This window comes from Prosopis cineraria, unplaced genomic scaffold (assembly GCF_029017545.1).
Source record: "Prosopis cineraria cultivar Desert tree isolate PC_DT_omini unplaced genomic scaffold, ASM2901754v1 PC4, whole genome shotgun sequence".
NCBI lineage: Eukaryota > Viridiplantae > Streptophyta > Magnoliopsida > Fabales > Fabaceae > Prosopis > Prosopis cineraria.
The window spans coordinates 17,111,067-17,122,662 of NW_026555335.1; positions in this window are offsets into that span (position 1 = coordinate 17,111,067).

Sequence of the window (11,596 nt, forward strand, 5' to 3'; positions counted from 1 at the left end):
AGTTATACGTTGCTTACCTAACAAGTAATAAATCCAAAGCACTTTCCAATAGCCTAAAATGGCTTGCTCTAACTTCTCAACCCTTCACCTCTCCTTCTATCCTGTGTTTCTAAATTTTTACTTCTAAAAATCACCAAATTCCATGACTTAAGAAGTGATTTTCTAATCCATGTGCTATGACACATGCAGCACAAGCCTCGACGTATGGCACAATGAAATTTATTCTCACTACATGCGATTGCTTTAACCTGAAACGCACTTCTTTCACTTCTATCTGTTCGTACAACACCACCAACAAGTAAATTCACCAAGTAATCATTTAAATCTCTAATCTCACACTAATTACCACTGTCCCTTGATTAACCACTAATCATGGGATTAAGAAATTCAAGATGTTACAATAAGACATCATGCTATTTGGACGATCATCAACTAAGTTATGAAATTGACTATTTTTTAGCAATTAAAGACAATTGTGCACTTTCAAAATTAGAAATATTGTATGTGAAGAAAACAGTAAGGTGACTATTCCAACATTTAGATGACATTTCATAAGGTATTATGCAGAGGAAAATGTATATTTCCCTTGAGAAGGGTAAAGTTAAAGAAAAAAGCAACATGAGTCTTGATCACTGTGGAGCAAACAACATAGAAACCCATAAAATCAAGAAGAAATTGCTCACAGCTTAGAGTCAATGGAAGAGTTACACCGATAAGAGGAGATAGTCATTAAAATTTGAAAAGGGTATTAGGATTCTCTAAGGGTTTTTTTGGTGATCGACATTAGAAAAACCATCAGACAAAGATGTTGACACCAGGTTTCATGCATCCATTCAAGATTTTAGAACAAATGGACTTGTTGCTTACAGAGTTGCATTGCCACCCTAAATTGCTGGTATACACAACGTATTCCATGTATCACAACTAAATAAGTATCAACCTGATCCTTCCCATATTATTGAACATAAGGAGATTGAACTTATAGAAAATATAAAATTCAGAGCTAAGCTAAAAAGGACTGTGGATTACAAGGATAAATAGTTGAGAAACAAGACCATGAGATTGGTGAATGTAATATGGAAGGGCACAACTCTTAGTGATGCTACCTGGGAGACCGAGGAGAATATGCAATGTGATTATCCTCGTCTTTTTGAATAGATATGTAGTTTATAGTTACTAATTCAAATTTTGATGATAAAATTTTTAAAAGGATGGAAGAATTGTACATCCCAATTTAAATTTTAATAGCTAATTTGAGTTAATAAAAATTTTGGAGAATATTTAAAGGCAAGTAAATTAATATAAGATGATTATTAGATCTAATTTAAGATATAATTTCAAGTTAAGAATTTTAGAAATTATCATTGTTACCATTATCACTATTATTATTATTATTATTATTATTATTATTATTATTATTATTATTAAAGAAGAAAAGAAATGTAAAATAGAGAGAGATTAGTAAAAAGAAAAAAAGAAAAAAGAAAAAGAGGATGGATGGTCACTTGTTGCCTGGGTGAGTGAGAGAGGTGTATGTACATAAAAAAAATAAAAAATAAAAAAAAGGAAAGCAAAAAGTGTGGGACCCACCCATTTATAAATCAACACATGCCAATTCCTTTCTTCCATTTCCCCTTTCCCCTTTCTCTTTCGTGCGCGAACATAGAGGCGAGAATGCACTAGTCGCTGGCAATGAAGGATCTGATTTTAAAGGCAAGACTTTCCAATGAGATATTTTAAGTGTGATTTTAAGTTTTTTTAAATTATATAAGTGTTTTAAAAATTTTCCTTAATCATCCATTCTTCTTAGTTTTTGATTTGGTGATGATAAAAAATTTAAGGTTTCAAAAATGAATGAATTTATGTTAAATAAATGTGGCTTTTGAGGTCATTAATAGTATAATAAATGTTGTAAAGTATTAATGTATTGATGGGATTTGAATTTGAGACTTATGAATTAAACTCTAAACTCTTATGTATAAATTTTTGTTAAATCTAAAAATATATGTTAATTTATTAAAGTTCAAATTGTTATTTGAAATGAGAAATAGATTATTATGACTATAGAATGATGATTCTATATTTGAGATTAGATTTGATATTTTAGATATTTTTATGTGTGAATTTATAAAATAAAAAGGAAAATTTTGATAATAGAATTTAATTTAGAGGTTGATTTTAGTTTATTAGTGTTTATTGATGATTGAAAGAGGAGTTAAAATTTTACTTAAAAGTACTAACTTTAGATTTATATTAATAATGATATTAAGAATTATGTTATATTCTCTAATTATATTATTAGAGTTATTTTATTAGTTTCAATGATGAAATTAATATTTTTAAATGATATATTATGTGTAGATTGTGTTGTTAGTGAAAGACTGTAGTGAAAGAGAAGTTGTAAGGAATAATTTATTGAAAAAATTACAAGGAAACCATGTTTTAATTTGAGATTAGTGTTGCTTCATGTTATTTGTGTGATTATTGAGATAATTTGTGAATTATTATTAAGAAATTATTTTGTTATGTTTATGAAAAAATTATGGAATGGTAAATATGTACTTTTAAATGTTTTTGTCAAATGGGATGTTATGTTATGATATTATTGAAAATGAGAAAATTGTAATGTTGTCTAATTCTACATGTTAGTATGTCATTGTTTGATTCTTGTGGGAGGTATTAGGAGACCTGTTGTTGTTGTATTTTGTGTCACGTGGTACACCCCTATAGAAGCTCAATATGTGACTTGTAAGGGTTCAGGCTAATCTATCTTTAGCTAGGTAATTAGCATTAAGTGAGGGCTACGACTTGAGGTTAATAGAGGGAGATAAAGATGGTTGTTTGTTATGCATTACAATATCTCTTGTACTTATGTTTGAATTATAATGTTGCCGTTCCTCAGTTAGCAAGCACACATATAACTATTAACATACATTATCATAAATTGATATTAGTTACTAGGACTTTGAATCTTATTATGCAATTAATAATTTTTAGGAGAAGAGCCAAGTGTGTGGCATTTGAAAAGCCCCTAAAGCTTAGTGGTGTGGAACGACTTCCTCTCTCTGGGTTTGGATTTATAATTTTTTATAATGCATTATTGCCAATGTCTGAACTTTTGTTATTTATTGAATATATGAATAATGGTTATAATCATGCTCTTTAATAGTTTTTGCATATTATATGTTTTGAGATGACTAAATAGAAAATTTTTGTATTTATTAAAGCATTAATGATACTTGATAATTTTGGATGTTTAAAAAAGAGGGGGGGTATGATGATTGGCCATGTGTTTTTGCTTGTTTGTTGAGTTTGATCAATTGGTCTATCTATATATGTTGGATTTGGATTGTAATTATTAGGGAGCATAAGGATGGTAAAAATGATATTTTGACATAAATGGCACGTGAAAGGATAATTTTATAACGATATCGTGTTGCGCAAACCAAAGCCAAATGTTAGATAAATTTATATTAATTTTTTTTCTATATAAAATGTGTTGAATAACTGTAATCCAATTATGGTAATAGATGTGCATTAGCAGCATTAAAAATTATTGTGTTATTTGGCAAAGTTGATATGTGGTTTAATATGTTAAAATGCATAACTATTTTTATTTTTCCTAATCTATTGGGTTTATTATATTCTCAATTTTAAGGAAAATTTGGGCCTTTCACACTTATATTGTTTTTAATTGCTTGGGATCCCAAATCTTTAAAAATGCCAATTTAAGGAGTTTAAATTCTACTTAGCATAATGATACTTATTTATCTAATTTAATCTTTTCTACCATGATAGTTATTTTATAAGTTAAAATATTTTATAAGGTTATATTTTATTATTTCCTACCATGGTAATGTTTTAAATTACAAAATTGTTTAAAAAAAAAATATAGGATTAGTTGACTTCCATTTATTATTATAGACACTCTTCTACCATGGTTGAGTTAATTATTTTGAAAAAAAATTTTTAGGGTGTTACAGGAGATGCTTTGATCAGTCCAGCATGTAGGCTAAACCATAGATAAGCCTATGGTTCTGGCTAGCGGTTTAACGGTTGGAAGGAGCAATAAGGGGGTTATCTATCTTTCATATGATCATATGTTGCATATAATTTTTATGAATGATGGTTGATAAATTGTTGTGCTCATAATTTAATAATAATAATGAAATTATATGCATGCGTATAGTGCTGATTGTGTGTAGTTGTTAGTTTGTGCATATATGGTGTTATAATTAGCAGAGCAAAGGGGAAGCATCTGAAAGTTTGGGACTTAGCTTGAGTAATTTTTAAGTTTTATTTTAGTTTGTAGAATAATCATTTGTCGATATATGACTCATTTATTATTTGGGTTGATTTTTGAGATTGTTTGTTATTTATTGATGATTTTAAGTACTAATAGTTGAGGCATAAGCCTATAAAAATTGCATAACTATTTTATTTCAAGTAAATATTTTGATATAAAATTTTAGTGTCAAGATTTTTATTAAAATAAATATTTAAGTATTTGTAACAGATATGACTCATCTGTTAGCCGGTTTAATAAGTCTAGGCTGAAATGAATAATTGAGTTTTTAATTAGTAAAGTTAGGATATTATATTTAATATCAGAGTCAGGTTGTTCTCAACTGTGGTTGGGTGGGTTGCATCCTGTATTAGAATATTGACAATATATTATTCACAAGCTACTTTCCCTTGTGCTATTTGGATAGTAGAATTTAGATATTTCGCATTTGACTAATTTTTATGAATAACTTGCATCATTAGAAGGGAAAAGAGGATACACGAAGACAAATGTTTTAGATCATGATTTGTAGGTGTAGCCCCATAGCTAGCTCCTTATATTACGTTTCTTTTGTGGTTAATTGTACGTGGATGAAGTTGAAAATTTAACCATTATACAAAAGAAAAAGATTATAATATAATGATCATTTTATGTGAATTCTTTCAAGAAAGACATGATATGCCACAGTGGTAGGAAGTTCAACGAATTAGAAGAAAATTTTGTCATTTTATGATAAGTTTAGTCAAACAGGCAAAATATGATGAATATATATTCCCCAAGAATTTTGATAATGAGTTTTAGGTTAGCAGACTATTGTAGAGTGCATTATATTAGAGATCTCGGTCCCCCATGAAGAAGGAGCATTAGTTGTCAATGGGAAATAATGGTGATTATAGTGGTTGTAATTAATAGGGCATGAGAGTGCAAAAGTTTATACTCCTCTAATTTATATTATAAAATATTTTTTTAACTCATTTTAATTTAAAATATAAGACATTTAATATATTTGAATTTTTTTCTATTTTACTTTTATAGTTATTAACTTAATTTGTTGTGTAATATTTATTAAATTTTTCTCACTCTTCATGATAGCTAAAACTTTATTTATCTATGAAAAGAACCATACTTTCTCATATTATAATATTTATTAAAAAAATATTCTCTCTCATTTAATTTATAATTGAAAAGGAGGGAAATGATTAAAAAAACTTGTGATATTTTTAACTGAAATAAGGATAATACACTGAATTTTATTGATGTTCCAAATATAGTTAAAAATATTTTATATTTTGAACCGAAGGAAGTACGTTATATCGGGAAAAAATAGATCAAGAGAGGAGATTAGAAGTCATGTGATGGGGGAGTGAGTGACGTAGAGGATTCAAATAATGAAAATAGATTGCTAAAATACGGTGCACTGTGTAGATAAGGACACAAAAATAAATAAATAAATAAAACAATAATTTTTATGCAGCATTAGGCATATGCAAATTTTTACAAAATAAATAATTTTATTTTTCTCTCTCAAGATTTTAGCATTTTTTTAGAATAAAATTTGTTACGAACCAATGATATTTCTTAAATATATAAGAAAGTGGTTGATGTTAAACTTGTTGTTAAATAGTTGTGAAAATTTTTAATTTAAAGATTATTTTACACCTTTTATTTGGAACTTCAAGTGTTTCCTTTAATTATTCAAAGCAAGTTGATGAGTACTTCCTCTGTTAAAAAATGTGAGACATTTTTTGAGGAGTTGAATGTTAAAAAATATAAGGCATTTTTAATGTTTCGAGGTATAATCATTCTTTTTTTAAATGCTCCTATTGATAATGACTTTCTATTTTTATAGGGTATTTAATAAGGGTAAATATAAAAGATATGATTAGTTAAAAAGTAAGTAATTATTTTATTGGGGGTAAGATTCGATTAAAATTTATTACATTTTTTAATAGAAGAAGTATTATTTTTTTAGATTTTTGGAGGAAAAAAAACTTCATTTGAAAACTTTTTGTAGCTTACAAGTTATGATGTCAATTAGAAAAATGTATAGATGTATTGATTAATCCAGTAATTATGACAATCATATGAAAGGAAAATGATAGGACCTATCAAATGACTTTCCTTAGGATAATTTAAACATTAGAATATAAAATGACCTTCATTATGAATTTGAAATATAGACAATACACTTCAATTTTATAAGATTTTATTATCATTTTTTAAATCCATGTACTTTATTTGAAATTATTTTTATTTTATCATTTTGAAAACTGACATTTTATATAACATGTTTCAAGAAAAAAAAACAAATATTTTTTTACATTGTCTTTTATTCTTCAAAATAATAATCATAAATACTTTAAAGATGTTTCTGTTTTTCTATTCTCTAAAGCAATACTTATTTTTTTCTTCTCAAAATAATTTTTTGAAAACACGTTGTAGTGGTTGGGTTGAATCCTGCATTAAAATATTGGCAATACATTATTTACAAACTACTTTCCCTTGTGCTATTTAGATAGTAGAATTTAGATATTTGTCATTAAACTAAGTTTTATGGATAACTTGTATCATTGGAAGGGAAAAGAGGATATACAGGAAGACTAATGTTTTAGAATATGATTGTAGGTGTAGCTCTATAGCTAGCTAGCTCGTAATATTACGTTTCTTTTGCGGTTAATAGTATGTGGATGAAGTTGAAAATTTAACCATTATATAAAAGAAAAAGAACATAATATTAGAGTCGGTAATTTGGGCGGGCCGGGCTTATTCGGGCCGGGCTCAATTCGGGCCGGGCTTATTCGGATCGGGCTTAAAGCATCCTACCCCTTCTAAAAAGCCCATATAGCCAAGCCCGGCCCTAACACCTTCGGGCTTCGGGCTTATTCGGGCTGGCCCAAATACCCGAAACTTTTTAAAATATTTTTCTATATTTTTTAAACCAATTTTAATTTTTAAATAATTCTATTAATCGTAAAATATTATCTTAATTTTAAAAGAATAAAATAAAAAATAATTTATCAACTTTGTATTTAAGTAGCTCTGTTATTATTTTGTTGTATTATGTATAATTTATTCATGAATGTTTCCTTTACTTGTAAATTAATGTCTTAATTGTTTAAATAGCTCTATCATAGTCATATATAATATTTTATATATTTTAATTAAATTATATTATTTTAATTATGATTAAGCTGATCCCAATTCAATCACAGTTAGACTACTAACTTAAAATTATTATTTCGATTAGTTCAAAGTTTTAAATAACTTTTAGGTAAATTATACTTTTCATTTTATGAATATAAAAAAATTGCCATCATTATATTATATAAAAAAATTATTTAATTATGAGTAAAATATTATTTTTTTGAAATCATTTTTCTTTAACTTTTTATATTGTTTAACTCTTATATAAAAGGGATTCTTACTCTAGTTTACTCTTAATTTTAACCAAATCTAGCATGGACAATAACCAAGTAATTATTCAAGAATATTATTCTATTTATTATGTTTATCTAGTAGTAGAGTCAGAAATTCGTACATGCCTAAATTTTATTTTTAAAATTATTTTCAATTTTATTTTTACTTTAAAATTAATTCTCTTAATTTATAAAAAATAAAATTATTTTTTTACATGCAAATGATTTATAGGACTCAAATTTTTTTTAACAAAAACTGGGTCTTAAAATATTAAAATAATATTAAAATATATTTTAAATATTATTTGAGATATTTTATTGATTAAAAATAATAAAAATATGAAATATAACTATTTAATTTTTTTTAAAAAAATAACTACATTAAAACACTTATATATATAGTATTTTGGTATAAAATGATATAAAATTTAAAAAATTAATTAATATTTATCATATTTTATATATTTTTTTTTAAAAAAATTTTTTTTTATTCGGGTATTCGGGGCCCGAATAGGCCCGAACAATAAAAAAATAATTTTTTTTCGGGCTTGGCCCTAAATTTTTCGGGCGGGTTCGGGCTGGCTCGTCGGGCTCGGCCCAAATTAACGACTCTACATAATATAATAATCATTTCACATGCCGGTTCGACCCCAGGACCCTACCATCACTTTTTTCCTTATCATCAATTGGTGAAATGAAAGTTTATCGGAAACAAAGCAATAGAATTTGGATGCGAAGTTCCCAGGAAATGATTGTATGAGCGAACGTGTCATGTCGTGATTTGCTGGTCTAAATCAAAACGGTAACAAGTTTAAGGTAATTATTATCGCATTCAGGCCTCATTAAGTCGGAGGAATTATGTTGCAGTGAGGTAACATGGCAATTGGGTTTGATTCAATTTTTAAAAGTATCAGCACTGTTGACAAAATTTAATACTATATAAAAACTAAAATATTTTGAAATATCTTTACAGGATTAAAAAATTTATTTTAAAATAATTTGAGATAAGAAAAGGTTTATAGTATCACTGTTTTTTTTGGCTTTTTACACTCAGTAATTAATGAATAATTTTTTGTTAAATAAGAAGATTTTTTTGTTGAAACACTTGTCCTTTTTCCATAACAAAACTCTTTTAGATTCTTGAATTTATCAATTAGTAAATAATTTTTTATTAAATATGAATGAGCAATTATTAATCATGATTATTTGTTGAAGCACGATCTACACTTATCTCTTTTTATAACCAAACTCTTTCATATTCTTTAATTTGTTAGTTAGTAAATGACTTTTTGTTAAATTTAAATAGGTATTTGTTAATTAACGAATGACTATTTATTAAAACATGATATGCACTTACCCCTTCCAACAATCAAGCTCTTTTAGATTCTTGATCAAACTTGTCAATTAAGGAATAGCTTCTTATTAAATACAAATGAATATTTTTTTATTAATGAATGACTTCTTATTGAAATATGATTTACACTTGCCCCCTTTCAACAATCAAGCTCTTTTAGATTCTTAAACTTGTCAATTAGCAAATAATTTCTTATTAAATGCGAATAAGTACTTGTTAATTAACAAAGGACTACTTGTTAATTAAAAAGAAAAGCATGGATAGTATAGTATTTTTCATTTAAAATTATTTTTAAATCAGTCTCTTAATACTGCGGTGATATTTCATAGTTGTTTGGTCCTTAATTGATATTAAATTATCATAACAGTCATTGAGTGATATTTTTTTCCTTCACTTTTTCTTTAAATTTTCCTAAAATATGAGCATTTCAAAGAAGAGAGATTGGAAAAAAAGTTCATCTCAGACATTTTAAGAACAACTTTATCTATGCCTATATGCAGCGTGTTTTATGAGAAAGGAAATGAAATATTAATTGTATGTTCTACCCATAATTATGATATTAATTGATATTATTATGTACAAAATTAGAAAATTGTGATTTATGTGTTTTAAGCTAAACAACAAACTTTTATCGATATGTAAGATTTAATTAGAAATATATTATACATAGGGATGGAAGAAGTACTCTTCGCTACAATATAAATCATTATTAACTAATAACTTCTAAAAAATGTTGATAAAAATTTGATTTTCTAACAATTTTCACATTTTTTCAATCATAATTTTGAGTAAAATAAATGTAATGGTTGACTTATTTAAAACACCATTATTTCACACCATTAGTTGGATAGAATACAGTAAATTTAGTGTAATTGACAAAATATATTAAACCTATCCAACGTCTTAGATTTTGAACTAAATGGGATTTTTAAAAAAATATTTTATATCATAGTCATGAGTAAGAGCATCATATACAAAAATTATCACAAACAAATTTATATATATATATATATATATTAATTAATCATATACTTTCTCTGTTCAAAAATATAAAATATTTTTTAAAAAGTTAGATATTTAAAAATATAAAACATTTTTGATTTCGAGGTGTAATCATTATTTTTTTAAAAGTGTTCCTATTGATGAATGATTTTATATTTATTGTAAGATGTTTAATAGGGATAAATATAAAAGATAAGGTTAGTTTAAAAGTAGATAACTACTTTATTGGGGATAAAATTGGTTAAAAATACCTTATATTTTTTAATAGAGGGAGTAACCATTAACTTTATTTCAAGCGAAATCAACTTTAATATGTTTGGATATGTATTAATTTTATAGAAGGTCACATTATTCAATATGAATATTATACATTACTATCTCTAATTTTATTTATAAGTCACTTTTAGTAGAAAACCCTTAAATCTTATTAACTTTATTTTTAAAATTTAATAAAATTTCACCTTTATCCTCTAATAAAAACAAAAAAATTAATAGAAAAAATATAAAAGATAGGGTTAGTTTAAAAGTAGATAACTACTTTATTGGGGGTGAAGTTTGATTAAAAATGTCTTATATTTTTTGAATGAAAGGAGTATCCATTAACTTTATTTCAAGTGAAATCAACTTTAATATGTTTGGATATATATTAAATTTTATAGAAGGTCACATTATTCAATATGAATATTATACATCACTATCTCTAATTTTATTTATAAGTAACTTCTAGTAGAAAAACCTTAAATTTTATTAACTTTATCTTAAAATATAATAAACTTCCACCTTTATCCTCTAATAAGAATAAAAAAAATTATTTTTAATAATTTTTCCTAACATTTAATAAGGATAGAGAGAAAAAGATGGATATGAAAAATGATGAAATGTCTTATAAATGGAACTAAAATTAATCTTTTTGCCCTTCCTTATAAATAAATATAGAGGAATATTTTAAACTCCCTACAATATAACAATATATGAGACTGTTTTAATTTATTATAAGAGTACAAGACAAGGTAAAAAAATGACCATTCAACATCTCAATATCAATATGAAAATTGAGATTTATGACAGAGAATTATAATTATAAGTCACATTGTTTAAATTTTTTACACAATTTTAAACAATTTTTACATATTTCCTTAGAGACTCCTACAATCTTATTATTTTTCTTAATTGTTTTCACACATTTAATCAGAGCTTAAAGTTGGAAAGATAAATAAAATCTTTTGAAAACCCTTGAATTATTGTCTATAAAAGTTGAAAGATACTCCCCTAGTCCTTTCTATAGGATACAAAGAATTTTTTAATACTATTCATAAATTATTTTATTAAATTTTAACATAAATTTTTGTTTTTACCCTCCATTGAATATTGGAGAGAAAAATATATTGTTAAACTATGTATATTTAATAGAGAGAAATTGATAAATTGTTAATTTTAAAATATAGTTAATAAATTTTAAAATTTTTTTTTAATTCTCATAAAACATGTTAAAAATTCCTTATAGACATGGAGCCGCATCTAATTCATTCATATCATTGT